This window comes from Phragmites australis, chromosome 11, assembly GCF_958298935.1.
Source record: "Phragmites australis chromosome 11, lpPhrAust1.1, whole genome shotgun sequence".
NCBI classification, from domain to species: Eukaryota; Viridiplantae; Streptophyta; class Magnoliopsida; order Poales; family Poaceae; genus Phragmites; species Phragmites australis.
The window spans coordinates 10,798,208-10,825,372 of NC_084931.1; the positions used below are offsets into that span (position 1 = coordinate 10,798,208).

Here is a 27,165-nt window from a genome sequence, read left to right on the forward strand (position 1 = left end):
GTAAGGAAGCGGGAGAGGGCCCGTCACACTAAGGCGGTAGGTCCCGTTGCCCTGCAAAAGGGCAAATATCCTAGGTGCACTCAGTAGAGAGTATCTAATGTAACCTAACGTGTTTTCACTCCCTAAGGCATGTTATGATTAGGAGTGACGCACTATAAAGTAGGTCTTTGTGTGAACCGTATATTCCACCTTTTTTTTCTTGCCGTGTCGTCGTGGTTACACTCCCATGTAATGTTTTCCACCATACTATAATCTTATGTTTGTCGCCGTTTGCAACCTCATTACCGCGTAATATGCTGCGAGTGCTTCACATATATAATTTGTTCATAAATATTGATTTTTTATCCTCCGAACAATATGTAAACTACTCCAAAATCACGCTTCCCCAATATGCTGTTTTGACCACTTTTTAACTGTCACACCCGGTTTTAACGGCCAAAACCAAGTGCGGCTTATGTGTGCCCAGGAAGTTTAATACACATAAGGATGTCATAGGTGAAGTAACAAAAGCAATACTTTATTCAATTAAACGTTCACTTCTTACAATAAAAGACTTCACCTAAGCAACCTCAAAATTAACCTAAATGACATCATCTAAACGACGGCAGCGGGATGAAAGCATTGGCGACCAATACTCCATAGGCACTGACTGGAAGACACGCTCCTTAGAACACCAAGTCGTCGTCTTGGAAATCCTCAAAGTCTTCCACTGAACAGCATATGTTTTTGTAGGAGAAAGCAAGGGTAAGCACATAATGTACTCAGCAAGTGTGGGAAAATAATGACATGCAGGCTTATATCAAGAATAGGCTGACACAAGGTATTATTTGCGTAAATGCGAGTAATGAAAACACATTTGGACTCAAAAGCATTAGATAAGTATCAAATGAATGTAACCCAACAATCCATCATCTAGCATACAAGGTTCCCCACCCTGTATACCACAACCGTCTAGTACTCCCTGTACTAAGACAAAACCACACCATCTAGTAGTCCCTGTACCAGAACCAAACCAAATCACCATCTAATCATGTGAGGATCCAAGTCTCTCATATCCGTGAGCACGGCTGTTATAACGGTTTTACACTCTGCAGATGTTGTCCAACTTTACCCACGAGTCAGTGAATTCCATGTTGCCGTGTTTGCAAGACACTTAACACACGCCAGTGGTGTGCCGCCAAGAATCACTGTATGACACTTTCCACTAACCAGAGACTAATCCAGTGTGTGTCTGCCCACTAGGTTTCACCGCCAGGCTTTACGCAAGCAAAGCTCCTACCCAGAAGCCCCCTTTTGTGCTGACCCAACACACACTGGACAGACTCTAATCAGTATGTCACACCTTACCCATATCAGCCTCGTGGTTCGTATGTTACTTCTTGGGTTGTCGCTCCATGAACTGGTCCTTACTTAGGTTACTTGAGCAAACACTAATCCAACGTCATAACCATGACAACTATCACCAACATCCCTATGCTCAAGACCTAATGTTCCATGTTGCTAAAACATCATCATATTAACCATCATTACTGCATATGTTCATTAGTCAAAATCATGACACTTCCCAACGTCCCAAAAGCAAGGCTAAGCAATCTATCCATAAAAGACTCCTAACCATAACCCCTCTAGGTTCCAAGGGATGATAAGGGAATATCTAGGGAAAAACCCTAACATAGGTGACTACCCATCATATTGACAGATATTGCATGCAGTTTTATAAAAAAAAACATTTAAAAATATAGGTTCAATATGATCAAGGACACTTGCCTTCTCCTTGTTGCTGCTCAGTGTATTCTTGCTCCTGATCTTTATGTTCTTCAAAATGATCCGGGACGTTATCGGCTAATTGCACAATCACCGGCAAATAAACAAACAAGATACACTAAGAATAGAGCACAAAACAAAAGAACAACGAGATAAAAACTAGTTAAAAAGAAAGAACACTGAAAAATGAATCCATCGGCGCAAGAATCGCTTAAATCGGAGTTACGATGAAAAAGTTAAGGCTAAAACAAGTCTAGGGTTACATCTGGAAAAAGAAAAGGGCCTAAATTGAATTAACAGAAAGTTCAGGGACCTTTTTGTAAAAATAGAGGGACCTAAATGTAAATATGAAAAAGTATAGGGACCTAACTGTAAAAAGATAGTGCTCTTTTTGTTATTTCAGAAAAGTTTAGGGCTAAATTGTAAAATTACCAATTAAAGAAATTATCAGATTTATTTTTATAATGAAAAAGGTTTGAATTACTGACTAGGTAGCTCTGGCTAACGTGGCATGGTGATAGGGGTGACACATCAGCAGAAAGGTTGAGGTGGCGGCTAAGGTGGATGGGTGACATGGCATAGCTGCTGACTAGATTAAGTGGCAACACGTGGCAGGTTCTGGTTGGTTGACCGAAGGGGTAAGAACAGATCTAATCTGGGCCGAGGGCTTCGGATCCGACGGCTGGGGAAGGTTTGGGCGGTCGGCAGGGTGGTTCTCAGCGGAGCCGAGCTCGGTGGCGGCGGCTCGCCGGCGACAAGCGCTAGCCTCGTCGCTGGCCTCGGATCATGACGACAAGCGGCGGAACAAGACAAGAAGGAAACGGCGATCTCGTTTTGGAGCTTACCGAGGGCGGCGTGGCACGGGAAGGTGGTCGGCGACGGAAGGGGGCGGCGGCTGCTTCGGGAACTCGTCGGAGAAGGCTCTCCGGCGGTGCAGAGATCAAATCGACGACAGGAAAAGCTTCTGCGGTGACAGGCACTCGCGATGGTGGGCTCAGGATGCGCTGCAAGGCTCTGGATCGGTGCGGCGGCGAGCTCGGTCGAAGCGGCGGCGAGGGTAGCTCGGCAAGCTCTGAACTCGGTGTCTAAGGCTCGGGTTTTGGGCGATTTTTGGTTGAGATGCGTTCGGGGAGGGAGGCTCTACTTATATAGGCATCTCGGGGTGTCCAGGGCGACGGCGCAGCGAGATCAACTCGGACACGGCGGCGGGGAGTTGTATCCGAGCTCAATTCCGCGATTTCCTTAGAGATAAGGCTGGCCAAAGATAAAGGGGATCCTGGGGATTTGATTTGGCGGCTTTCTAGAAGTTCTCGGGTTCGGTTTGGGTTCGGATTCGATTGAAAGACGGCGGCCGGCGCGTTCCCATGTCTGCGTCGGAGTCCGACTAAGGAGGAAGAAGGTTCTGACATGCGGGACCCGCATGTCAACCGCTCGGGTGAGGCAACTCGGCGCATGGGCTGGCGCGCGGAGATGGGCCGAGGCAGGCGGCCAGGGTGGGAGGGGAGGTCGGCGGTGGCTGGGCCGAAGTCGAGGAGAGGCTGGGCCGAAAAGGGAAAAGGCAGCCCGTGAGAGGTTTTATTCTTTTTCTTTTTCCTATGAATTCAAAATCCAAATTCAAATTCAAAATCCAGGCAAAAACTCTTCAAATAAATTCATCAAAAATCAAATAAAATACTACTTGCCTAATTCAGCATGAATGCAAAATATTCACTTATAACCTATGTCATTTATATCTTCTTTCATATAAAATAGGATTTTCTCTCTTTTAAAATATTTAAACTCATTTTGAACTTATCAAATATTGAGAAATTTTAGAATTGAAAAAATTAGGGTGTTACAAACCTACCCCCCTTGGAATGAATCTCTCCCTCGAGATTCACCTGGAGCAGAGAACAGATGAGGAAACTCCGCTTTCAGATCTTCTTCCCTTTCCCAAGTTGCTTCATCTTCCGAGTGGTGACTCCATTGCACTTTGCACATTGGTATTATCTTGGTTTTGGTTACTCTTTCTGATCTCTCAAGAATCTTCTCAGGATATTCTACATAGGAGAGATCTTCTTGAACATCTAGTTCCTCCATAGCTAATTGCTCTTCCGGTACTCGAAGACACTTCTTCAACTGGGAGACATGGAAAACATCATGCACATCTGACAGCTGAGGTGGTAATTCCAACTGATAAGCCACTTCTCCCCTTTTATCCAATATCTTGAAGGGTCCAATGAATCTTGGTGACAACTTTCCTTTAACCTTAAATCTACGGAGACCCCTTATAGGCGAGACCTTAAGATAGACGAAATCTCCAATTTCGAAAACCAATTCTCTTCGCCTATTATCAGCATAACTTTTCTGTCTGGATTGTGCAATCCTCAGATTTTCTAGAATCACCTGAACTTGTTTTTCTGCATCTCGTAGAACCTCTGGGCCAAAAACCTGACTCCCTCCCGTCTCATTCTAGAACAATGGTATTCTACATTTCCTTCCATACAAGGCTTGAAAGGGAGACATTTGGAGGCTTGTTTGGTAGCTGTTGTTATACGAGAACTCTGCATAAGGTAAACTTTTGTCCCAACTTTTTCCATACTTAAGAGCACACGCTCTCAACATATCTTCCAATATTTGATTTACCCTTTCTGTTTGACCATCTGTTTGAGGATGATAGGCAGCACTAAAATTCAACTTCGTGTCCATCGTGACCCTTTCTGTTTGACCATCTGTGCCTGACGCTAGGGGGCCTGCCATCTTGGAGACCCTCCAGTAGTAGCACAATAGGGCCCCCACTGCGTCCCTAGGGGTTGTGGCTGAAATCGTGGCTGCAAGAGCCACCACGACCTAGGCTGTGGCTGGCGCTAGAGGGCTAGCTGCCCTGATGGCCCTTTGGCAGCAGTGTAGCAAGAACCCTGCTGCGCCCCTAGGGGCCACAACTGGAGCCGTCGCCACGAATGTCGCCATGACTGACTAGTAGTCGCATGTGGTGGCCCTTCAGGCTCAGCTAGAGGAGTTGCTGGTAGCCCTGCGGGTTGCATAGTAACAACCCACGGGATTGACCGTGGCTGCACCCGTAACGGCCAACGTTATGCTGGCAAAGGCTCCAGGGGGCGATGGGAACTTTGGCATCCCAACGCCTTGTTACCACCAAGCACCATCGGTAACTGGTACACAGGATCCAGAGCCTCCTATACGGTGATGAAGCTATGATTCCAACTGAGATCAAAGGACGCTTACTCTGGGTTCAACTGCCACAGACTGCCAGAGAAAGAGAGCTCTCCCTTGACCTTGCTAAAGGGACGCAACTCCACGTCATCTAGAATCTCGACCACTATATCACCAAAACCATGGCCTGGTACAATCCCAAGGTTGTGCCTCGAAGCTTCAAATCCAAAGACCTAGTGCTTTGGCGTGCTCTAGCTCTGGGGAAACTGCACAACAAATGGGAGGTTTGTACCTAATCCTCAAGTCCAATAGGCAAGGCTCCTATCGATTAACAGACACAGAAGGGACCCCTCTGGAGCATAGTTGGAACATAGAGACCTTCTACAAGTACTATGTGTAGGAGGCTCCCCAGGATAGGGCCTCCTGGAATGGCCAAATCTGTATATGGCACACCCTATCAATTACTCCTCTAATTCAGCATTGCAGTTCACTTTCGACAATTACATGGCTTACCAATAACTTTTGAGTTGACATATGCTAAGAATAGCCAACCGAGCTAGGGATAATATCTACTGCAATTAGCAATTTGCTCATAATAGTACATACAAAACTTAGCAAGAGATGTATCATTCCTCAAAGTACCCTCTAGCATCTTGAAGGCCTTGCCTCTGTACCGGAGAGGCCTCTACCCTCCAGGATTTTGAAGGCCTCGCCTCCGTTCCAGAGAGGCATGTACCCTTCGACATCGTGAAGGCCTCGCTTCCATGCCGGAGGGGCCTATACCCTTTGACATCTTGAAGGCCTTGCCTCCATGCTAGAGGGGCTCGTAACCTCCGGTATCTCGCCTCTGTACTGGAGGGGCCCTACCCTCTGGCATCTTGAAGGATTCGCCTCTATGCCGAAAGGGCCTGCACCCTCCGACATCTTGAAGGGCTCGCCTCCATGCCGGAGAGGTTTGTACCCTCTGGCATCTAGAAAGCCTCACATACGTGCCGGAGAGGCATGTACCCTCCGTCATCTTGAAGGCCTCGCCTCCTTTCTGGAGAGGCATGTACCCTCCGACATCTTGAAGGCCTTGCCTCCATTCTGGAGAGAGCTGTACCCTTTGACATACCGAAGGCCTCGCCTTCATGCCCAAGAGGAATGTACCCTCTGGCATCTTGAAGGCCTCGCCTCCGTACCAGAGAGGCATGTACCCTTCGGTATATTGAAGGCCTTGCCTCCATGCTAGAGCGGTCTGTACCCTCTAGCATCTTGAAGGCCTCGCCTAAGTGCTAGAAGGGTCGCATCAAACCACTAGCCAAAAAGAATTTAGATCCTCTCCCACCCAACGCAACTAAGCACCCTGAAATAATCATATCTTTCGGCCTCTAACGGGCGCAGAATGCGGCGCTAGGAAGGGGAGACAAACGAAGCATCGACGCAATCAAAAATAAAAAGGCAAGGAGTGAAAACAACACAGTGCAATTTTATTCATACATGACATATACAAACATTATGCCCGACTAGCTGCCATACATTGAATCCAGGCCTAACAAACGCACTAACCTACCACACCTCGCCAAAGTACTACAGGATGTAGAAGGCGCTAGATGGCCACTCCTCCCCGAAGTGCCACAAGAAGCGGATGATCAGCTCCAATAGTGGTGCACGGAGTGGCGACATGGATACCCCCGGCACAAAAATATTCCGCCTAAAATGGAATCCCCCTGAGCCTGGGTAGGTGAAGGCTCCACCTGGAAGGGGTACGTATTGAAGGCTGAAAAATCCAGCTCTTCCTCTAGCGGCACCTCTGTAGCCTCTGCATCCTCTTCTTTTAGTGACACCTCCATAGCCTCAACTTTCTCCGCCTTGATCTCGGCTATGATGGCCTCGAGGATATCTGACATCACCCTTCAATCAGAACCCCGTGGAAGAACCGAGGTAGGAGCATAATCAAATGTGATGGAGTCCTTCGGCTCCCTCTTAACCAAGATACCCGTGCCCACCTTCAGATCCACACGCCCTTGAGAATCGGGAGGCAGCATGAGGCAATCCCACCGCCGCCTCCAAAAAGGTAGGGTGGCCCCGGATGGTTGGGACACACTAGACCCCTCCTTGAAAGCGGCATCCCGAGCACAGGTGAGGCCCCATTTGGCCTTCGGTCGCCACACCTATAGGCGTATAATCCTACTCAAGTTAGCTACATGGCGCGAGCATTCTAGAATAGTACAAACATAGATATTTACCTAGCAGGAGACAGACATTGCCCCATTTGGTGAATGAAGTCAAATTACATAAGAGAGGGAGGGGGTCAAAATACTAGGACTCCAACCCCCTCCCCAGGAGAGAAGAAAAACAAAAATAGCAGCCTACTTAGAGCTACACCTTCAGAGGAAGGTCTTGAAAAGCATCATCCCGCATGGAGTATATTACCTCGGAGTGACGACCGGGTGCGAAGGATGTCCAGATGGCAGCGATACATCTATGAGCTCCTGACGAGGAGCCTGGCCCCGTGTAGAAGAGCCCGAGTAAGGAGCCCCTCTGCCACTCGGTTTCACATGAAACGCAACATCACAGTTTGGCCATGCTTTAGCTATAGACCCTGACAGAAGTTGACCAAGGCCACACGAGTCTTCGTCGAGGGCGCCTCTAGCTAGAAACCCTCGAGTGTCAGGACTAGAGCCTTCGAGACGAAAGGTATTGGTGAGCCTTTAGCCCCAAGTCCACTCAAGGCATCATGGGTGGCTCAGGCTGCCTTCGATGCACGCTCAGCTAGCCCATGGCGCTCTACGCGTAGTGTCTCTTTCATCTTGTGAGCCTGCCCCAGCTCCCGGTGGACTTCAACCATTATAAACCGGAGGACTTGGGCATCACCCTCTACTGACACGCGGGCTATAACAACAGCTTCAATGGACACCTCCGCTTCCCAAAGAGCTTCGGTAGTCTTCCATTCCTCAGCCTCCTCATGCTCCTACCATGCCACCTCTTCTTGCAGACGACCCTCTGCAGACTCCGCTCGCCACTTGGCCTCCTCCAAGGCGCTACAGAGCCTTGCTGCTTCGTCTTGGGTCACATCACAGGCCACAGCGAGAGCCTAGCGCCGTGCACATCCTAGCGCCCTTGTCAAAAGTAGTTGTTGCAGAACACAACACAGGAAAGATAAGGTGAGCAGCCCAAAAAACCACGGCCAAGGAAACCTTGGGCAAGAGCATACCTACCAGGCCGCCACCTCCTGGTGCGCCTCCACTTCCTCCGGAGGGCTTCGAGCCATAGACAGCTCGATCTCTCTGCTCCTAAAGAAATATAGGGCGGAGGTGAAAGCTTTGAGCGCCTTCGAGCAAAGCGCAAAGTCTTCCAAAATCAAGGCCTCGAAGCCAAGGCCCCCCTCTGCCAGTGCGGTAGTTGCCGTGTCACACCCTAATTTTCAGATTTCTCAAATTTCTACAATTTTCCAAGATTAGATTGTATGTTGAATAATTAGAGTAGGAAAAAGCTTATTTTCTAAATTCAAATTCAAATTTGAATTAAGGTTTATTGTTTTTTTTATGCATTCATGCTAAAAATAGGCATATAGGTTTTCTTTGGTTTTTTTATTGGATTTTATTTGAGCTCTTTTGGAGTTTATTAGAATTTATTTGAGTTAAAAATTAATTTCCAAAGTTTCAAATGTTTTCATAAGCTCAAAATATTTTATTTGGTTTCTAAATGATTTCAAAAACTTGGTGGAGTTTTTCTAGAATTCTTAGACTATATTTGTTTTTGTTTGAATTTGATTTGCTTTGATTTGAATTTAAAAAGGAAAGAAAAAAAGAAAATGGAAAACCTATTTTTCTAACCCGGGCCGCCCCTCCCTCCCTTCTCTCCCTTTCAGCCCAGTCTGAGTCAGCCCGCTCCTCCCTCTCTTTCAGCCTGGCCCAGCCGACCTGTTCCCTCCACCCTACCGTTCCTCCCCGCCTGGGCCGCGCCCGTGCTCCCGGCCCAGCCCGCTCACCAGCCGCTCCCCCGAAGGCGCCCAACGCCATTCCGTCTTTGTCGCATGCCGCCGCCACGTGGGCCCGCATCGGTGTCATCTTCCTCCTGGACTCCAACTCGGAGCCGACCGCTCCGCTGCCTCGGAACTCCGTTCCCCATACGTCTTCCCCCGTCCGCCACTTTCATGCCTTAATCCGCCGAGACGCTGAAAGCCTAGACCCGCCACCGCTGCCAGTGTTGAATCTCGGCGGAGCTCGTCGATCCGCCACCCCGAGCTGAAATTGCCTCAACCGAGCCACCGGGAAGCTTCCCCGTTGACCATTGAGCTTGCCAGTGCCTTTATCTTCGCTTCCCAGCCGCTGGAACCCCTCCACCAATGAGGTCTCATCAGCCACTACCTCCCTCACCACCACTGGTCCGCCCCGATGCCAAACCACTCAAGAATTCGCGATTAGTCAACAACGCTTTGGATCAGTTTGAGGGACTTCAAGACAAAGGTTTCGACAACACTAAGTAGCATTGGGAATAAGGCAAGTGTACTCCTTGATCATCTTGAACCTATTTTTTAAATGTTTTGTTTTACAAATTGCATACAACTTCTGTCAATTTGATGAGTAGTCATCTATGTTAGGGTTTTACCTAGATATTCCCTTATCATTCCTTAAAGCCTATGTGGTTTATGGTTAGGTGTCCTGTGGGTAGAGTTGCTTAGCCATGTTGTCAGAATGTTGGGAAGTGCGATATACATGATTAATGGAGTTATGCAATGGTAATGATAAATTTGGTATAGTAACATGGAACCCTAGGACTTGGGCAAAGAATGGGTTTTGTGATGATGATTCAGGTGGTGGGCTTGTGGATACATTCCAGGCAGAGATGTTAGGTTGGTTATTTCCTAGTTGGATGTTGGATAGTTGGAGAGTCATTGCCCAAGTGTCACATATAAGGACCGGTTCGTGGAGCGACAACCCAAGAATTACCGTACCAACCATGAGGCCGATATCGGTAAGGCTTAGCATATTGATTAGACACCTGGCTGGTATTCGTTGGAGTACCAGGACCTAATCAATGGACAATGCTTTGTAGTGATCTCCTGGCGGTACAACACTGGCTTGTGTTAAGTGTCTTGCAAACACGGCAACACGAAAATCACAACTTGTGGGGAAAGCTGGACAACCTCTGCAAAGTGTAAAATCTGACATATCAGTCATACTCACGGTCATGAGAGACTTAGATCCTCACATGATTAGTTGGTTATGGTTATGGTTATGGTTTACAAGTTGGGTAGCCTTGGGTGTGGGATAAAGGTTGGATTAATTTGGTTATATTCAATTCATAATTTTTCAATGCTTTTAAAGTTCAATTGTTTTCTTTACTTGCATTTATGCAAATAAACCCTTGTGTTAGCCTATCATTGTTATAAGCTTGCATATCATTATTCTCCTATATACTTGCTGAGCGCGTCATGTGCTCACACTTGCTATTTTCCCTATGCCACGCAACATGTGTGGGCTGCTCAGTGAGTGAAGATGTTGAAGACTATCAAGTGAGGTTGTGACGTTCTAGGCGCGTGTCTCCCGGTCGGTTGCCTGTGGTGTTGTTGGGCATCAGTGCTTCTATTCCGCTGCAGATATCTTCATAGAAGATAATATATGTCAATTGCTGTAAGAGTTAACGTTTATTTAATAAAAGTATTGCTTTTGTTACTTCACCTGTGACGTCTTTATGTGTGTTGAACATCCTGGGCACACATAAACCGTATCTGGTTTTGGCCGTTAAAACTGAGTGTGACAAGCCGCCACGGAGGGACCAGCTCCCCCAGTATTGACCATGAGGGCCAAAGCATGAACTGGTGCAACGTCCCAGGGCATCAAAGCAGCCACCTCCGAAGGGGTCATCATGTTCTGTTGGGGCTTCGAAACCTCTCGAGCGGGGGCCACAGATGGGTCTATCTCAGTGACCACTAAAACACCCCAAGAACGCAAGTCAGGATCCTGGCACATTGCTAAAGTAGGATATAAACCAACAAAGTAATGTCTCACCAGGGCCATTGGTCCATTCATTAGAGGGGCCCATGACATCCTTGCCGTGTGAATAAACGAACCCCTAATCCATATCAAAATCCAAGGAGGCCTCTCCCCCTCTTCGGCTCTGGTCATGGGTGGATAGGTTTGGAGGGGCCAGACCCTTCCCACGATCGCTTCTTCTGAGTCGGGTCTCACCTCTGTACACGCTGCAAGCAACATCAACATCCGTGGCCTGCCTCTGGCACTTTGTCTCGTCCATCTCTACATCAAACGACTCAACCGCCGAGTTGGACCACAAACCTTCAGAAGCAGGAGGGAGCTGTGCCCAGAGAGGGCTCGCAGGGATCACAGAGGCCACGACACTAGAAACCCCGTTCCCTCGTTTCTCGATGACCTTGGGCTCTACCAGATCTGGCCATGCCGAAGCCACTACCCTAAGGTGGAAGCAGATGAGGTTGTACCACTCCCAGCTCCCAACTAGATCCATATGTTGGTCCCGCTCTATGGCAGTTGGTGGGCCCAAACACTCCTCCATGACTCCGATCACTTCCTCTAGTGAAAGGGAATCCTCTGAAAGAAAAAGACGTGTCACTTCTGTGAAGTCAAAGCTATACAACAAAGGAAGACTCACCAGAACTGATGGTGGGCCCAGAGTACACGTTCAGCTTATCGTCCCCACCTTGTGCAAAGACGTGCTCCTAGTCTGCCCGAAGGGCCCGGATACGTAGCATCGTGAACTCCTCCATGCGATCATGCATGTTCATCCTCCGAGCCACCCTCTGGAGAAGCACCAATCAGGAAGCGAGCTGGGCATTGGAGATCTCTGCTACCAGGGTCCAAACATACTCAATGTCCTGATTTGTAAAATGGAGGGGGACCTGACACCAACATCATAGTAGAACCACCACGTTGGCTACCCAGAGTACCACTAGTTGTTGATGGCCTTCGCCAGAAATGCATCCTGATATTCCGGCTGGAGCTGGAAGTTCATGTTACCAAAGTTGAGGGCCTTCATCACTCCATCCTCCGTTTGGGTCTTCGACTGGCAACTCGCCTCATTGATGGAGGCGAAAAGTTCCGCTCTCCCCTCGCATCCTTCCCTGCCCGCATGGCCATTTGAAGATGGCTAGGTGGGCAATTGCGTTGATCATGAGATGTGGCAGCTCTATGTCGTAGAGCACCCCCTCAAGAAGCGATACTTCTGGGAAGCTAAGGCCTGCATCGAAAAAGGCCTCGAACACCATGGTCTCGTGGCCCTAAGGCTCCGAAATTGCTTCATCCCACGGTGCCCAGACGACGGACTTAGAGGGGATCTTCCCCTCCTTGACTAGATGGCGGATTCTCCAAGCGCACTGGTTTGCTGGGGATACTTCCTACTGGCACGGTAGAGCTCCACACCCAGCGGTGGCCCGGGCAGCAACAAAGGAATAGCTATCACTTGAGCATCCGCCACCTTGTGCACATCGATGGCCTTGCCTTGAGCACCAGAGCTAACCATGGTGGTCCCTGAAAGGCAACAAGAAGCGCTGGACGATAGTGCAAGATGGGGGTGCTATTGTCGGTCGCGCGTGTCAGCTAAGGCTGATGCAGATGGAACTAGAGCCATCAAATAGGGCCTCAAGTAGGCTGGGACCCCACCTTATAAACTAAGGGGGAGTTATTTCCTCCTATGAATTTGCGTGCATGCCTCGTCCTTTCGCCCATGAGGTCACGAACATGGGGAGCAAAACCGCCCCCCATGACCCTCCAATGACGAGGCATCATGTGTCCCACTACCACTCGATAAGGCATGACCACACTGCTAAACGCAGAACGCATTGAATGCCCCTTCACAGGCATTACCAGACGGTCAGTTCAAATTGATTGGTCTAGACTTTCCAAAACAACTTGAGCAACATGAAGGACTGCAGGCTGTTAGCCGCGGAGCCATGGACTGCCAAAGGCCCTTCTCCAAAAACCACGAGACCGGCCGCTCCACTGGTCGCCCTTGCGAGGGGCTAATGTTAGCGATCGTCATTATTGACCCTCAGCACCCCTGGCCCTGCCATCCTATGCCTGTGGATCATGGATCTATGAAGGCCCTTCAGGTCTCCAGGCTCTGGAGGTCTTGGAGCCCTTGCCCTCCAAAACCTGGGTGGGCTCTCTGAAGCCCCTGTCCTCCGAAGGATAGAGCAGCCTCCCCGGAGCCCGAAGGGTGAGCCATCAGGTTTGGCAAAAAGATCAGGTAGAGGGGGCCCGCTAGATGTCCTCCGCCAGCAAGGAAGTGACTGGTATTTAATACCCATGCAAGTGGAGGCTATCCTGACATCCTAGCACAAGTGGTGGCTGACCTGACACCTTAGATAGTGTGGCGCCATAATAGGCGGTCGGCCTAGTGCATCGCCCTTAGGATCACTTGCACTATTGTATTTGCCATAGTGGATAAAATCTTCTAAGTAGAGGTAAAAGTATTTTTCCTAGACTCAGGCTATGTGATTCAACCAGCCCTAGGTTCATATGGTATAGCGATGGCTAGTATCCCTATCTCTGTAAGGGCAAACTTGTATACTTGCACCCTTATATCACTATAAGTATAGACCCTTGGCCATTAGGCCAAGAGAGAAATCTTTCTGATCAATATCAACAACATATTTGATATTCCTTCCTATTCACTTCTTCTCTAAGCTTAAGTCTCCTCTCTAGAAGAGGCTCTTGCCACATTTGTTCATGGAAGAGTTTTTCTTTCAGCAACATAAATTGTTGTGACATGTAAAACCTTTTGTTTCTTGATCAACTAAAAGAAATATTGTTCATTGATATAATGATAAGCATTGCATTATTTAGGTCACACATTGCCCTTCGCTCGTTGCTGTCTCTGTATGATACTATTTGAACAGTTCAAAGTTAATTACCATCTCCCTCACAACTACATTATGTCAGTAAAGTCTCATTTTGTTACGTGCTTTGGTGGTAAAGATGCTGAAGCAAAAATACAACTACTATATTTGAATTTCTATTATGAATTACTAATTGTTTGTCTTCTAGAATTTGCATTGGTCAAGACTATATAAATTTAGTATAATTGTAATTTGCTAAAAGTCAAGACTATTTAAATTTGAGTGAATTGTTGCGTACCTATCATTTTAGTATAGGAAAGTTATAATAATTAAAAAAGGTGAAAGTTGCTTACCAATTTTTTATGGAAATCTGCCTTTAGAATCTTGTAGAAAGACACTTTTTATTATTCCTGGGATGATTTAAATGAGAATATTAATCTTCTTTCTTCAATTTGTTGCAAGGCTTTCCCATATTGTTGTTTAGACTGGTAACTTCTGCAGAATTCAGTGAGCAACCCCTAGAGCAACATGCATGATAATCAGGAATATATTGTAACCTTCTGATAATCAGGAATTAGTAGCATACCTTGATTTCACAGGCCAAATAGAGTTGTGAAACAACACTTTAATTAGGATGCAAAACAAATGTTTTGCCCCACCATGTTAGCCTTAGTGTATAGAATAATGACAAATCATATTGTTGAAAAATGGTTTACTATCGACTGGAAAGTCAAGTATAACTTAAAGATATGGAAACTATTTGGTAGTATATTACAACCTATATACCTCACTGAGGGTATAGTCACAGATGTGCTGGAACCAACAGTTTCTTTCAGCAAGGTATGTATTCTAATGCAGGAGTAAATACATGAACATAAGTTAAGCTTGTTATAGGTATCATGCAAATGAACCAATCTGCTTGTTTCTATTTACGGTCAACATTACATAACAGAAATTTATTGGCAGATCTTTGTAGTGCATGTGGAATCACTTGGTAGGATATGATAGAAAGAGACGCATGGTGAATATAAAGCTGACAATAGGACCAGAATTGCCTGGCAAATATCTTTCAAACCGCAGAAATTATAATGTTCTTTTGAAGGCATTTTCAATTTCATCTTCTCATCCAAGTTACAATCTGTGCTTGAAATAAAAATTGGTGTTCAATGAAAAAAATGACTTCCATGTAACATCATGAAGCGTAAAAAATATTGGATCCACCATACAGGAAGTAAAAGTCTAACTTTCTTTTATCAAAATCCATATTTGATAACATCCTATAACATATAGTCTGTAATCCAAAACATTATTTATATGCTGACGTTAGGAAGGTCCATACGAAGGAGCAAAGTAGCATCTCAGTACGGGGAAAGACCCCCCATATCTATGCATCACCAAACACGAGGTGAGAACTTTCCCCTTGAATCACCATATGTACTGAAAATGTAAAAGGGTGAACCTATGAGTTGCAATGAAGCTCCAGAGGGATTTTCAGTCCCACTGCCTGGCCAACCACGGATAACCATGCTGGTAAATATTGCAGTGATTGTTCTTTAGTATTTTCAAGATGTAGCTTCATCCAATCATTGGTTGCACAGGGGTGGAAGGTGAACCATGGCCTGCTTAAGTGGGGATGCTCCTGTAGGAGTACTGCAAGGACAGTTCAATCATTAGTGAATGAGCGACCAAAGATACATTTTTTCTATATAAATCATCATTAAGAATCATGCATTAACAGTCCATACCTCTCGAGTAATAAACGTCCATTTTGAATTGCTTAATACTTCAAATGAGTTAGGAGTTCTTGTTTTATCTCATCTAGAGTTAGCACACTACTACAAAAATAGTCATCTGTACCGACTCAAAAACACTATCAGTGACGGTTTTTGAACCGACACTGATTACTCGGCACTGATAATCTATTATCAGTACCGGTTCTCTACCGTTATTGATATTGGCACTATCAGTACCGGTTGGCACTAATACACATTATAGGGCCAAAAAAACAGCTCAATTTTTTTAAATAAAAACGATTTCAGCACGTATGTAGTTTGCTCACAGCATTTATATGATACAAGTATCAGAGAAACAAAGTCAATCCAACAATACAACAGAGAAATTCCAGGGCACACGACCAAATTCTTGCTGTGTTTACCTACTAGTCACAGATCTGTAGACTGCATCGCACTCAACAAGACATCAAGCAAATAGCAACACAAAAAAAATCTTTGTTTTCATCCCTATCCTTGCCCAAAAAACAATTTTTTCTTTCCAATTCATCAAAATTTATAGCTAAGAACCCATTGGATTTCAATCCCCAATCACACGGATGTACACTGCACTGTACAGACTTATCCCAAAGAAAGAAGGGTTAGAAACGATTTTATTAGGAGAAAGGAAAGGGGAGACGACCAAGAAGAACCCACTTAATGCGAACAGGGAGGATGACACGGAGGAGCTGTATGACTTGTTGTGTGGCAAAGGATCCACAAACTGCGATGCTGTGCCCCTTTCCTCCACCGTCGCTACACCATAGGTCCTGTGCCACCGCGGGCCTCCACTCGCTTCGCCCGGCCAGATCCACGCGAGCATCAGTGCCATGGCCGCAGAGGAGGCTGCCATGGCAGAGCAGCAGAGGGGTGTGGCGATGAAGAGGCCATCATTAGGAGGAGGCACAGGTGAAGGAGGCTGCCGCCACAACCGCGAGGGAGGACATCGATGAGAGAGAGAGAGAGTGAGTGAGAGAGAGAAAGGTTAGAGAGAAAGAGTAGATCAAAGATAGAGTGAGATATGACAAGGTGAGGTGAGAGATAAGGCTAACGGATATGGATGTTTATTCACTTTGTCTCTATACAAAATTTTGGGTCCGTTCAAATTATCAGTGCCAGCCTGTTACACGAACCGGCACTGATACTGAGTATCTATGTTGGCTGGTAACTAGAACCGGTACTGATACTAAGTTATGAACTAGCACTGATCCCACTACGTGAAAAACAGACGAAGGTGACACGAAATTAGTGACGAATTGTAACATGATCCTCACTTATAATAGTAGTGACGGGTCATAATATGACATATCACTTATGTCAGATAATAAGTGACAGGTAACAACTTGACCCGTCACTTATGAGTGGTGCAAGGTGACCCCTCACTTATGACGAGTAATAAGTGACGGGTCACACTTTGACCCGTCATTTATGACTGGCATATGGTGACCTATCACTTATGATAAATAATAAGTGACGGGTCACTGTGGACATCATAAGTGACGATTATGACCTAAGTTCACTAATGTTTTTTATTTTTCTTTTATTTTTCTTATTTTTTATCACCTAAGCAGTGTTAGAATATGAAATATATATAATTTTTGTTCAAGTTTGATATAAGGGGTGGCGGTTATCAACCTAAACGCATGTTCCGAAAATAGTGCAGAAACTTCAAGGGGCGAAAAGATAAATCAATCTTCCAAGCTATCTTTGACCTTGAAAAGTTCACTGAATCCAACAAAGTGGGGGAGAAACAGATGTAACTTTTTTTTATAGATGTTTGTAGAGTCAAAAAAATTCGAAATCCGAGTTTGTATGCAAAAATAAATTATAACCAGTCACTTATCAAATTTATATGTAAATATTAATACAAATTTTATATGTAAAATAAAAAATCAGTCATCAGTGACGGGTCAACATTACGACCCATCACCTATAACCTTCATAAGTGACAGGTCTCGGTTATAACCCGTCACTTATGACCTTTTATAAAGAAGGTACAAGAATAAAATATCTAATGTCCATCACAGACACGCGACAGCTGAGGTGGTAACACGCATGCGTGAGGGGAGGTGGCGGGTTCGATTCCTGCTTGATGCAAAGACAGAAAATAGTGCTGAAAAAATAGAAGTGACCCTTGTCCAGTGGTGTTAGGGTGTTGGGATGGCTCGGGTGAAAAAATATTTTTTTTGACTTTTTCTATCAAAAAAATATGAAAAACGTAAATCAGTCTAAAATGACGGATCACATTATGACCCGTCACTTATGACCTTAATAAGTGATGGGTCAAGTTTTGTCCCGTCATCAATGATCTTATTGGTGACGGGTCCTTACCCATCACTTATGACTAGTTAACAATGACGCGTTAAAGGTAACAGGTGTGTCACCTATCACCCATAACAATTATGATCCGTAATTTTTGAGCTTTTTTCACGTAGTGATCACTTATTGATCGTGGAATGTTATGAACCGGCACTGATACTTTATCAATGCAGTTCTATCCTAGCCAATACTAATGATCCAGCTCGGATGGCTTTTTTTTTTTATGGCAGCTGCCCACCTACGCACAAGTTGTTGTCAATCAGGACAAAAAAAGGAACTAAATATTCACTTATGTTATTGAATTACATACCAGACAGATGGCCCTGAAAGTATAGCATTGGAACCTTGTAAGAGTAGCTGTAGACAATATGGAAATTATAAGCATGAGCAACATTGCTAGAGCTCTGGACCTGCAAAGGGAAGCACATCATGAATGGAGTATACAAGTTACTTAAGAAGTGGAGTTCAAATTGAGTACATGTGCTCATAATTGCCTTCAGCACAAGACCCTGAGTGACCGAACCACAATCCATTTGAGTTGCTGCTACCATTATATACGCTCTTTGGTAAAATCGATGTCTATAAGAAAGGATTTTGAATATATGAATGGTGGAAGTTCAGAGCAAGCTAATGTACCAATTAAGCAAGTCACGGAAACCATAAATTGAAGAATGTATACTGAAAATGTATCCAAGTATCTTCCTGTGCAAGAATACAAGCAAAATCACCAGTGACAGAAATCTAAAAATTAATGTAACAAGAGAGGGAGAATGCACTGAGCAGAAACCTCAGATGGCACCATCAATTGCCAGCAGGGCTTCCGTGTCCAATCAGGAAGAGAATCGTCAACCTCAATCTCCTTCCACCTCTTAATCAGTGCCGCTGTGGAGGCGTTGAAGCCGTCTAGAGACAGAGTCCCATCCCAAACAGGGGAGACTCCCATCGCGAGGCAGGGGCAGACATGGCTGGGGGTGGGGGCGGATGGGAGCTGGGGGTGGGGAAAAGTGGAACGGAGGTTGAGAGGTGGGAACCACACACAGTATGGGATCAGGGGAGAGGTGAGGTGGCAGCGGCGGGAGGGGAAGGCAGCAGCAACCGCGCCCTTCTTGTGTGGGAGAGGAGGACAGGTGCTGAGGAGGTGGCGGGTGTGGCCTGGGGAGGTGGAGCGAGGCTGCCAGGTGCCTGGGTATGGGATCGAAGCTACAACTAGGCGAGCGAAGAACATCCTTGAAGCTACGAGGGAACAGACGAAATCGGACGACGCTGATCTACTGCTGGTCTAATCGAACAGCTTAGAAGAAATAGCCGACGTGGATAGTTCCAGAGGCCTCAAACCCACCCGCGTTTAGATAGATGATGATAATAATAATAATAATAATAATAATAATTAAGCTTGAGTTGTATTAGGAGGTTTTGGTTAAGTTTGAGTGGGACTTTGTAAATCTAGGCCCATAAATATGAGGGCACAACCTGTTATAGCAACAACTTGGTGGCAGATGGGGGTTAGGGCAATGGTCAGACCAACCGACCCTGGATTGTCGATGTTGGTGTATGTTTGGGAGAAACTACCCATAGTTTGTGCCTCGGGAAATAGGCTTCTTTTTTTTTTTTTTGCCTCAACCTCATTATAAATATCATGCCTCAGTGTTATATTTTTTTGTGATATTCGTTTTGTTTTCTTGTTCTTCCATGTTCTTGATTAGTAGACCCAATTGAAATCTTATTGCTAATCGTTTTTTAAAAGAGGATGTTTATCCTATTAGTTCTTTTTCCTTTTTTTCTGAATATTTTTTATTTCTTCATTGTTTCTTCCTTAGTATTTTTTTCTTCTCTTCTTTATAATGTAGTTCCTGACCTTTTTAATGAAATTTGTTCATTTTTCTCATATATTTTTATTTTAGTATTCTTGAGGTATTTTTCATGGTATATCTTTTAAGTGTCTCCATGGGAAAATTGCAATTAAACTTGTAGTATTTGTTTGTTCCTCAATATATTTTTCATATGTTCCCAATACATGTTTTCAATTGTTCCTGTACTGCTGTTGCATTGTTCTTGTAGTACAGTTGGATTGTTCCTCCCATATCTTAAAAATATTCACTACTACAGAAACTATTTGTTTAGACGGTTCGTAACTGGTATTCACAGGCGCATTTTAGCATTTGTCTGTAGATAGATAGATTTTCATAGGTGGTTCCTTTAAGGAACTGCCTGTGGAAATAGATTTTATTAAAAAAAAGCATATATTTATTCTTTCCATATTTCAACATATTTTCAAGATAGATTTCAAACATCATAGATTTTAACAGCATTTGAATCAATACAAGTACAATAACATTCACAAGTACATATATTATCACAATTTACATCAGAAGCCAACATTGCTAAGAGTCTTTCCTCTCCCACTTACAAAACCTCGGATGGCTAGCCAATTCGCCTCCGAGATCAAAGAACATGACTTCGTACATGATGAACCGGCCATGTCACGTTGGACGTTTTGGATATCTTTGTCTTTGAGAGAGGTGTGGGTACGTTCGATCATCCATGTCTGGAATGAAAACACAATTAAAAGAGTTTTCACTACTAATAATGAAAATAGAACCGAAAAAGAATGTGCAAGTGCAATGAAGACTTACGTCCTCAGGGTTCGTTGTGTACTTCCCGTTTACCCTAAGAAACTGGTAAACATAGTATTCACAAAGAAAGGTATCAAAACCTTGCTTGTGGCACTTCAAATAAAAACACAATATATTCGTTAGTTCACTAAGACTCTTCGTCATAAATAGTGAGATACAAGCATTAGAAGTGTGTTATTACCGAAAAGTGTGTACGGACCATCATCGCATCCGGCTTGGTCGTATCGTGTATCCCACCTTTCGTTACATAGCACTTGTAGGCCTTACTCCTATGCCAATAAGTAATTATCAATTCATAAATGACTATCTTTTCCTCTGTATAACGTCGATGAGATCTTGGTAGGATTTTGGTGGAGATCGGCTGGGTCAAGGACCACAAGTCTGCTTGACTTCGGTATCAGCATTATACAAATAAAGTGGTCGTTATATGAATCTTTATGTTAGATTCTTGATCGAGCAATTAAGTTGAATACTTATATTAGGTTCTTGACATATCACACTTACTTAAAGTTGTAGGGATCCATGATTAGTCCTTGTTTTGCATTTCTAGCATAGCCCTTCCTATGTAGGTTAACATTTCAAGCCTACATGATTTGGTCATTTGTCTTATGACCCTTGTTTTATCCTTGTTGCTCTTCCCCTTAATCTGGGGGTTATCAGTCCTCCACTTCATGATGGAAATTCATTGTGGATTAATGAATCTGATCGATAACTTCAACTTTTCCGCATCGTTAAATTACATTGTACAGAACAAGTCAGTATTCTTTAGCTTCTATAGCATACATTGGTAGATATATGAACGTAGGGGTAGATTGTAGGAACTTACAGGCACCACACACATGTTCTTAAAATCCACCATGAGATAGGAGTCCCCGCTTAGAAAAATGTTAGTGGACACAGAAACAGTGATTATGGAGAACCCCATGCGACATGCCCTCATGTACCATTCGTGGAATCTCCTCATTTCCATGGGCCTTCTTGGAGTTGAAACAATGGCAGAAATGGCTTTCTATTCTCATATTTCTCAGGAAAATCTAGTGTAAGCAAGAAATTTAACTGACAGGTACTTAATGTGTTGTCGGTCTCTTTCGCGAGATCGCCCTTCACTGGAGATTCCGGAGCGGATGATGCCTTTGCTTTGGAGGACAGAAACCACCTCTTCACCAGAGATGTTAGAGTCTTTTCATATGGGGTAACCATGATAGGGACTCTCCGATGCTCAGGTGAAGGTGCCGGAGTCGTAGCCGATGGAGGCGTAGATGCCAAAGTCGCAAACGCTGGAGGCAGAGGTGCTGGAGTCGCAGACGGTGAAGCGTAATGCAAAGATGCCTGAGGTGGAGAGACTGGGGGCATGGGCGAAGGTGTCTAAGGCGGAGAGACTTGGCGCTTGGGTAAAGGTGCCCGAGGTAGAGAGACTAGGCGCTGCAATGAACATGCCTGAGGTGGAGAGGCATGGTGCTAGGGCAAAGGTGCCTGAGGCAGAGATGCTGGGCGTAGGGCAGCCGTGACGCTGGCGATTGTGATTGCTGATGGATGAAGATGATATCCCATTTGAGCCACAGAACGAAGTTGCCAATAGCCTCATCAAGAATCTCGATACCCTCATGGGTGCTGATGTCTAGCTTGTACTTCATGAAAAGTGGATGTTCTGAGTCTACTTGTACCTTGGCATAACTGGCTAGAATGTCTTGATTATAAAACATACGGCCTGGAATGGCCTGGCCCGTGGCAGCCTCAACAGTGAAGTCTCCCTTGCTGACCGGAACACGTAGAATGCAAGGGGTGGCCTTTGTGATATCACCCACACGATATCTCAGGTTATCAAGCCTACGTGGATCTGAAGCTGCTCCGAAAGCCTGGGCTAGTTGGTTGCTCTATCATCATTAATGTCGCCCTTTCCTTCTCCTTTTTCATTCTAAATTTTCATGAACTAGACCTTAAATTATTCTTGTATCTCTTCTGCTAGGGTCTTCTTATATCTATTACGGGTTTTATACTAGCCCGCGGCGTCTAAGGAACCCATGCTACCAGTCCAATTTTGATCCGATGCCTCAAGTGCGACCTGGGTGTTCCTTGTTTCCCAGGGTCTTGGTAAGAAGGTCATTCTCCCTGTCAGGCTCTACCCTTAGTTAACAATCTCTTGAATTGTCTGGGTCACTTTCATGGTATATGGGCTTTTGAAGGATAAGTCCCCAGACTCGGTTTGTTTCGACCGAGCGTAGACCTAGTTCCTACTTTGCTCATCACAATTTTCCAAACGGTTGGGTTTCCCAGCCCAGGTAGCCTCTTCTTCTTGCCTCCTCCATTCAGAAATTTTGGAGGCGTACCCAGACGAGCACAGGTGATGGTGGTACTTGTTCTTATTTGCAAGGTTCTTGAATGATTCACCCAGTTTGATGGCCTCAGGTGTGGTCTTCTTCCAGAAAAACTCCACCCATTGATCTGGCATAGTCTTTTCGTATTTATTAAAGGGTACTAAGTTCTTCTTCACGAAGTCCTTACTAAGCTCACTCTTTCACCCTCGGAAGCTCTTTCCCATACCTTCCAATGCATTCTGATTGGCGGCTTCCTTTGCTCCCGAGGGGAATCGGATGGTTCTTGGTAATGTTTCCCACAGGAACTCCTTCGTCTCATCTGGTAGCAACCGCCAATTAGTTATAGTGATTGGGACGTACTCCTTGACAAGAACTCCATAACTGTTGTGGAATTTGGTGCAAACCTCACGAGGTGCAATAGGCTCCCCTTCAACACCAACTTGCGTTATTGTATAAGTGTCGGACGTCAACTTGTTCCTGCTTCGCTCTCCCCGTCTTCATTTCAATGTACCCCCAGAGGGACTCGAAATTTCGGGCACAGAGGGCATCGAAGGTTGTGGCACAAATGATCGACGTGAAGATCTTTGCGGCCTCACCCTCTATAGAGAAAAAAAAGGAAAGTTAACATAAACAAAAAATATTCCTCTATTTAAGAAGTATAAAATGTGTTGACTCAACTAAATACTTTTTCAGCAGGATCATAGTCATTGTCACTTTCCTGATGTCGGCTCTCTCGATCGCATGGAACATGGCTCGGGCTATGATACGAGCCCGAGCTTTTGCTGCTATCGGAGGAGGATGGCTAATGCGCGCTTAGGCTCCTATCCGACCTCTTGCTTGCATCTGCCCCATCTTGTGCTGGGTCACCCTCTATTACGAGGATTCTCTGTGCTGGGGAGCCCTCTGTTGCGAGGATCCTCTTTGCCGGAGAGCCCTATATTACGAGGATCCTCTGTGCCGAGGAAACCTCTATTGCGAGGATCCTCTGTGCTTCTGGTTTCTTAAGGGGGCTTGGGCTCCTGTCTGACCTCCTATTTGCTTCTGGTTTCTTAGGGGTTACTGTCCTCTTTTGCCCCATGGTATTTAATAGACCACTGGATTTTTATTTCCTAGAAAAAACTTACAAGTATGCAATGGTTCAACAATGAAATTTCTCGTTCCAATATACCATTGTGAAGCAAGATGCAATAAAGATAAAATTGCAATGGGTAATTTAATTTTAGAGGGAATAAAAGGAATCAAGGTATGTGTTTTAACCTTTTCGTGAGCACATCTAAATGGAGATCCACTAACTAAACCCAACAATCAATCTTTATAACTTTGTTCAAGTTTATATAATCAAGTTCGTTGTTGATCTAATAATAATGGCATTTGTCGTATATTTCATCTCAATAGGATAGGATGGTTGTTGATTTCGATAAAAATAGCTCCAAGTTTTGCTTATGTGAAATACATGAAATTGTTCTATAGAACTGCAATACAAAGACAAAGGGGGGGGGGGGGGGAATGACAGCCCAGGCTCTCTCTCTCCTTTTTTTACACATATGTAGGTATATATACGATATGTATATACGCCCGCATATGCACTCAGAACATAATAGCTGTGAAACGAGCACTGTCGGAGGATTAACTCCTGTCGCAGGGATCCCGAGAGACCCCTTTTTAGAGATTCGGCCGCGGGGATGATCCTGAATAAGTTCGTCGGAGAAATAAATGGAAGTGGAAGTAAATGCAACGGCCGGTGGTGGGGGATGATCGACCTAGCGCAAAGGGAAGTAAATGCACCGGAGTTTAGACAGGTTCGGGCCGCACGGGGGCGTAATACCCTACTCCTGTATGGATGCAATAACTGTCCTGAGGGAGATCCCTCAAGGATGTAGCTGGTTACAAGAATATTGTGTCTAACTAAGAGCTTGAGGCTCCTTTTTCTTGGGCAGGGACTACGGTTTTGTTCTTGGTGCTTCTGTGCTCGATGCTTACGGTCTCTTCTTCGTTGGTCGCGGCACGGTTGACTGCTTGGGCTTTTTTTTTATTGCTCCGATCGTTCTCTTCTGTGTGCCGACTCTTTTATGCACTCGCCGGCTGCGACATGCCCCGAACGGGAAGGAGGGGGCACAAGTTTCAAGACGCCATGACTGGGAAAGGCGTCATCATTTCCTCTGAGTGAAGTGACCGGGGAGGTGGAAAATGCGGCGCATGCCCAGTCACTTGTCACCATAAACACCTTGGCAACGGGCGTCGTTGAGAGGTCCCACCGGGCAGCCACAGAACTACCCCGCGTGCCCGCCCTGTCTTGTTTCTCTGCCACAGCAGGGCGGCAGGCGGAATGCCTTGATCCTGACGATGTTATCCCGAGACACACCGGATGATACGGGACGGGACCCGTGCAATTAATAGCCCCATGCCTCTCTGCCAAAACGTGGCAGGAACTGACACTGCGGCGGGAGCAGTTGGGAATGTCAGGCCGCGCAGCTCATTAAATGCGGCCTCAGGCCTATGACTGATTGACACCTCATTGGCGGGCCCCTCGGGGCACCGAGCGCTCGGGGGTACTGTTCACCTCCCCGAGCACTCTCTCCCGAGAATGCTTATCCTTGCCCTCGGGGCACCGGGTGCTCGGGGGCACTGGTTACCTCCCCGAGGACTCTTTCCTGAGCACTCGTGCACGAACCTTCGGGGAACCGAGTGCTCGGGGGTTGCCACGAGCAACCCCGAGCACTCTCTCCCGAGCACTTTTGCACAGACCTTTCGGGAAACCGAGAGCCCGGGAGCTGCCACGCGCAGCCCCGAGCACTCTCTCCCGAGCATTCTCACACTGGCCCTCGGGGAACCGTGCGCTCGGGGACTGCTGCGCGTAGTCCCCGAGCACTCTCTCCCGGAACTTAGCTCATTTGATCGTCGGGGGACTAGGGTGCTCGGGGGTGACCGGGCACCTCCCCGAGCACTTTCTTCCCGGTACTTAGACTCTGCAGGTCATCGGGGAACTGGGGTGCTCGGGGACCAGGGACTGTGGCCCCGAGCACCTTCTCCTGGAACTTAGACTTTCCTCACCTCACAGGAAGGACCTCGCGGGGTGGTGACACGTGGCGAACAGCTGGCCTGGCCTCGGGACTCAGGGACCCCCGGTTCCTGATACACCGACAAGCACTGTACGTCAAAATGCAGTTTTAAGTATTCATGAATCTTTTTTAGAAAAAACTTATGATCAAATTTGCTACAGTAAAAAGACAGTGATAAGTAAAAGTAAACGGAAGGAGTATAATATATGTAGGCAAACTATACTATAGATATATAGGTACAGGTCTGAGAATAATAATTAAGAAAATGTGGATCTAGGTGCTCTCGATTGGTCGCTCCTGCAAAACTGTAATAATATCTGCATGCATGCATGGAAAATTGGAACTTTGGATTGAGTAGCAAGGATCATGTATATTACTAGCTAGCTCTTGGATATATAGTGAGTTAACTACTATATGTGCTAGCATTCATGTGTGCCAGAAGCTTGTGTTCTTGTTATCCCCACATCCACCTTCTCTCTTCATATATGTGGATAACCAATTATATTTGTGATGAAAGTTTATGTCTGCATACAAAGAAATATATAGGACTCAACAATAATGTGTATAATCTCTCTATCTTATTCAAAACATTGCAAGAGTTATATGATGACCTCGCATGAAAAAGTGCAACCTAATCATATGGAAAATGCCTTGCTAACTTAAAGCTTAAAACCGAGTCGATCTTGTATATGCGTGACATAATTATTAACTCTCTTTGTTTCACAAAATTAGTCTAAACCTACAATATGAGAATAACAAAGACATGCTAGCTCTAAGAGATAGTCGGCAATGATGTATTACACATTACATGACAATTATCTAAGGTTCGGGCTCGCATTGCACATGTAAAATTGGTTTGGATGTTCTAACAAATTTTGCCACTAAATTGTTACAACAACATCACAGCGGCATGATGGTCGGGCATCACAACGACATGATGGTCGGGAATCACAATGGCACCATGGCCAACTTCACATATACAAGAAGGAAGGGACATCAAACGACTCAGCCGGAGCACTGGCTACGATGGTTCGGTTGGGAGGGAGATGGCGCTACTCACCACGGCTTTGGCTGTCGTTGTTGGGGAGGAGGTGGCTGAAGTCAGGGCTTTGGTGGCTGAGGAGGGGGGAGGTAGCCAGAGTCAGGGAGGAGGCAGCCGGAGACATGACGGAGCGTGGGCTGGGGATTTGAGTGGGCCATAAAGGAGGTGGCCAGAGTTGGGAGAAGTGAGGGCCGGGGTAGGGGCTTCGACAGCCAGGGAGGAGCACTGGTCGAGGAGGAGCGCGGCCGGAGTCAGGGCTTCGCTGGCATGGAGAAGAGGCAGCCTGATGGCGCGAAGGAGAGGCAGTCAGTGGAGTC

At 45.7% G+C, this 27,165-nt stretch overlaps 1 pseudogene; it reads right to left on the reverse strand.

The window, feature by feature from the left end:
- Positions 1 to 15,068: 15,068 nt before the first annotated feature.
- Positions 15,069 to 18,979, reverse strand: LOC133885594 (ubiquitin-like-conjugating enzyme ATG10; annotated as a pseudogene).
- Positions 18,980 to 27,165: the final 8,186 nt, after the last annotated feature.